The sequence below is a fragment of the Bidens hawaiensis genome, unplaced genomic scaffold (genome assembly GCF_021521415.1).
Source record: "Bidens hawaiensis isolate Kalapana, Puna unplaced genomic scaffold, B.hawaiensis_p1.1 tig00023068_1, whole genome shotgun sequence".
In the NCBI taxonomy this organism is placed as follows: Eukaryota; Viridiplantae; Streptophyta; class Magnoliopsida; order Asterales; family Asteraceae; genus Bidens; species Bidens hawaiensis.
The window spans coordinates 84,004-89,303 of NW_027493613.1; the positions used below are offsets into that span (position 1 = coordinate 84,004).

Genomic DNA, 5,300 nt, shown 5'->3' on the forward strand with positions numbered 1-5,300 from the left:
AATTAAAACAAAAACATAATATAAATACGTTGGTCTTTATGAATTAAAAAGATTAATACCTACAGTTGAGGTTTATCACATGATAAAAATACGATATGATACAAAAAAAAATATCGTCATTATAAATTAAAACAAAAACATAATATAAATACGATGGTGTTTATGAATTAAAAAGAGTAATACCTATAGTTGAGGTTTATCACATGATAAAAATACGATATGATACAAAAAAAAAAAAAAAAAAAAAAAACATCGTCATTATAAATTAAAACAAAAACATAATATAAATACGATGGTCTTTATGATTAAAAAAGAGTAATACCTATAGTTGAGGTTTATCCCATGATAAAATTACGACATGATACAAAAAAAATCGTCATTATAGATTAAAACAAAAACATAATATAAATACGATGATCTTTATGAATTAAGAAGAATGATACCTATAGTTGTTCAACAAATTAACATTTAATTCAAGTTTCAAATGTTAATAATTTAACATCACTAATTTTCTAATTCAATTTCAACGTAATCATTCTAATTCTAACACTTAATAAACATCATCATCATTATCATCATCATACTTAAAAAATCCCACAAATAGCAAAGCTATGGTAAGGTCTGAGAAGGGTAATATGTAAACAGTCTTACCTCTACCTCGTAGGAATAGAGAGACTACTTCCGGTAAGACCCCCAACTCGATAGTAGTTTTGCATCAAGCTTTGGATGTTAGACATATAACACTCAACCATTGGGACACCGACTGATTGGTGCATGTACCCTTGTCTTTCGGCCATCAACACCACCAAGTGATGCCTGACTAACCTTCTGTAACTTTTAACGTTATTTTTACGAAATTAGTAAATAACGTCAAAATTAGTGCAATTTCACTTTTGCCCACCCGAGGGCCCACACATATTATATTCAATCAAAATATCAAATTCAAATGAAAAATAAACTTACTTTAATGGTTAAGGTCAATGTTTTAAAAACCAGTATTTTACTTGTACCGGATTTGGTTCAAAAAAGGTACAACTCATTGAACCGGGATGTACCGGAAGGTTCAACCGGATTGAATAGTTTACCCTGTAGTTGATAACCTTAAAGTACATTAATAGGCATCACACATTAACCAAACATCGCACATGAACAATGATCAAGTCGTATAGGAAGTTTGTATTTGTACATGAAATTAATCAATTACAAAAGATGTAAAGAAGCCAACCATGGATGTGCAAGACATAAACTTGGTTGATTAACGAACTGTTGTTTAGTATGCTTACACATTTTAATTTTATCTACTAAGTTAAAAGTCATTTTTAAAAAATATAGACGCAAAAAAATAGCAAAATTCTCTTGGTTTAAAATCGTTTGTCAGTTTAAACTTGTATTTTTTGAAAAAACCGGCGATACGATGTTCTAACAAATCGCCTAAAATACCGGGATCTAAATACCGTTTGCCTTACCGAAATCTGGTATGACCGGTTCAACCGGCCGGTACGTACCGGTTTTTATAACGTTGCTTATGATTGAGAAACAGATGGCGTTCCGTTTAAAAAAAAAGACATCAGTGAAATCTTGAATCCAACTCAATATAGTCAAAAAATTAAATTTATAGAACTGTTGAGAAGCGGAAGTAAGGTAGAGAAACAGATGGTTGGAGTTTTAGGTATTTGATGTGCAGAATAGAACTAAGGCACCGATGGCTTGTTTAAGGAAAAAAAGAAGCCCGCTTGTATAAGGAACTTGAACACAACCAATGAATCCTAACACAGAGGTTTAACCACTGGAGCACTAACAAACCTTATTATGTGGGTTCACTAATTATTTTCTATACATACTTTCTATTAAAAATCCGAAATTCGGTAAGTTCTCTTAAACCCGTATCTTGGAATGTAGACCCGCCCCTGCCAGCATTGCCCCTTTAGCTCAACACGACCTCACAATTAGCCCTAATTCTTTTACAATATTTAGCCCGAAACTATAAACAGTATCAAAGCATGTACAAACCAACAATTTAACTACAAACTGACAATTTTACGAATTTTAACCGCAATATTCATTTCACCCTGTTTTGATGGAAACATATCAACATATGTTCTTACTCTATTAAATGACAAATTAAAAGAACCAAAAGTAATCAAAGATTAGCTACAAACAAAAACAGGTCAAAATCTTTTAAAATATATTCAAATGCCTATAATTTATAAGTTATAGCATATATCCTCTCGTGTTATCTCAGAATAGAATAATGAACAATAAATGAACAAATCATAACATGATCAATTCTTCTTGCTGTCCAGCATTGTACTTAGAACTTTTAACATCAGGTACATGAGCCATCCTAATACTTTCCAACTCAGACGCAACTTCCTTCATTGTCGGTCGATTCTTTCCATTCAAATTTAAGCACCGCATTGCTAGGTTTGCAACCGCCATAATCTCACCTCGAGAACCTTCGCTCACAATCCTTGAATCAATAACTGACATCACACGCTCTTCTTCCATAGCCAACATAAAATGTGTAGTCAAACTTCTATGTTCTCCAACTCTGGTTAAAGATATCGGTTTCTCACCCGTTAAAAGCTCAACCAACACAACTCCAAAACTATAAACATCACTCTTTTCAGTAAATTGACTCGACTGGAAATACTCAGGGTCTAAATACCCAAATGTCCCTTTGACTAAAGTTGTCAAATGAGTTTGGTCAATCGACACAAATCTTGAAGCTCCAAAGTCAGAAACTTTGGCACGGTTTTTATCATCTAAAAGTATATTTGTTGACTTGATATCCCTATGATATATTGGAAATGAAGTTGCTGAATGCAAGTAAGCCAAGGCTCCTGCTATTTCTGTAGCAATACGTAACCGTGTGTTTAAAGTAAGCGGAAACTCGTCATTGCCACCATGAATATGCTCAAACAATGTCCCATTTGGAATGAACTAGGAAACTAAAAGAGGAACCTCAGTTTCTAAACAACATCCTAAAAGTTTGACCACGTTCCTATGGTTGACTTGTGAGAGAAAGACCACCTCGTTGATAAACTGCTCCAGTTGACCTTCATCGACTATCTTTGACTTCTTGACCGCTACGATTCTTCCATCTGTTAGCATGCCTTTGTAGACTGTACCATGACCTCCTCGGCCCAGTATTCTATTTTCATTAAAATAATCGGTTGCTTTTTCTAACTCTTTTGCAGTGAAAAGCGTTTAGAAAACCGTTCTCTTCGTCGGCAGATTCTTGTTGTTTTAACAGTAAACCCCCGTTCCGTTTAGAAAACCGTTCTCTTCGTCTTTTGTCTTTCGTTTTTTGGATTAGTTTGTATAGTGCAAAGATGGTTGCTGTTAGCTAACACCTGCATATTAACCATGTCAAAGAAACTTACTGTAGTAAATAATTTAAGGGTAGCAGATTCCGAAATGACCCAAAACACGACACGAAAGTGATCGGGTTTTGAGTTGGCTTATTTAACTCGTTTAAAAAAAAGGGTCATGTTAGGGTTGATCTGTTTAATTAAAAGGATCGTGTTCGGGTTAACTTGCTTGATAAACCGGATCGATTTAGGTTGACCTTTTTTATTAATGAGTCGTTTTTGGGTTGACCTGTTTGGTTAAATGGGCCATTTATGGGTTGACCTATTTACTTAAACGGGCTGTAAATGTGTTAATTTGGTTGGCAGGTAATAATCAAGTTGTGAGCGTGTTAACTGGTTGAAGGGTAATAGACAAGTTGTTAACTTGATTATTACCCGCCAACCCGTTTGACACATTTAAATAAATGGATTCAATGGTCATGTTTGCTTGTTGGGGTTAATAAAAATATGGGTTGCATTCAAATTAAACAATTCAATCTGCTAACCTAACCGTTGAATTGTAAATTACTTTTCTGGCACAGATCACCTCACAGGACGCGCCAATAACCTATAGGTTTTAACCATAAAACTAGCAACTAATCGTTTGTAGTTTTACCTAGAATAACTCCAAGTGTCGATGATTTGCTTCGAGCCTCCGATATAGGATTAGGAATGCAAGTGATGTTCCTTGACCCGAACAAAACCTAGCATTCACCATTGCAAGTCGCGCATTCTCTAACAACTGCAACGCAAAACAATAAAACCTTGGCTTTAAAACACACTACAACATTAACAATACAACAAGATCATTTGAACCCAAACCATAATCGAGTATTAAAATAGACCGCATACCTTGGCACCCATCAACCAAATACGGGCTTCCTTCTTCTATAGGTCTGCAACTACATTTGTAAGATTCAATAACAGTTCCATTACCCAAACTAAGGTTCTGACTTTCTGAACTAGAACAGCTTGTAACATCACGCGCTGTTAGAGTCCACTTTAGTGAAATCGGAACAACCGAGTTGTCCAACCTGCCAGCCGAATACGATCTTTCATCCACCAAAAACGCAGACCCGCAAACCCCATCAGGACCTGGCCTTTCCAAACCCGAAATATTCACACTATACGTCTCTAGATAATAAGGAATACTCGTTTGGCAGCAGTTGTAACAATCGTTTCGGCTTGTGGTATTTATGTTCTGGCATATCGTGGAACACCCGGTGAGCAGGTGTCCTTGCTCCATAATAACCGCGTTTCCACACCCTTCCACGGTGAATCTGTTGTGTTCTTGCGAGTACAAGAACGGGCTCCCTCCAAGATTAACACCCAAGATCTGACTGTTGTTCCGAACTGTGTTTTGACAGTCGGAGATCATGGAGACGTTAACTGTGACGGTCTGGTTTGATTAAGAGACAATAGTTGAAGGTTGCCTATTGAAGAAAGATATGGCGTTGATGAGTTGCAGTCAACAGCATACCATTCGTTAAGATAACAATCTGTTCCGATTCCAAACGGGTATGGAATCTGGACGTTGCCGCATGTTTGGTTGCATCCGGGCGAAGGAAGTTGAAGCTGATGTCAGTGAGATTAGTATAACGGAGTAGAGTTGGATTGGATTCATGGTTGAAGGTAATACTGTGGAGAGTTGTAGGTGTATATATTGGCATGGCAGCCATCAAGGAAGGAGATACGAAGGTAATGTGGAGAGGTGTTGAAGAGGTAGGTCCCAGCAGAGCCCAGTTGGAACCGCAAGACTCACCTTGAGCAGGGACGTCTGCGCAATGACCAACTGCTCCAGCAGAACCCACCATGCTCAAAGAACCTTACGCGCAGTACGCCAGCTGTACCCGCAGGGAAAGCCTCCCAATGGTGAAGTACCCCGCCTGTTCCCGCAGCTGCGGATACAAGCCATCAGGGAAGGCTACCCGCACTAACAGCAAGGCT

The 5,300-nt window shown here is 37.2% G+C and overlaps 1 pseudogene; it reads right to left on the reverse strand.

Annotated features, from left to right (window-relative positions):
* Positions 1-2,258: 2,258 nt before the first annotated feature.
* LOC143566887 (wall-associated receptor kinase-like 2) lies at positions 2,259-4,977 on the reverse strand (annotated as a pseudogene).
* Positions 4,978-5,300: the final 323 nt, after the last annotated feature.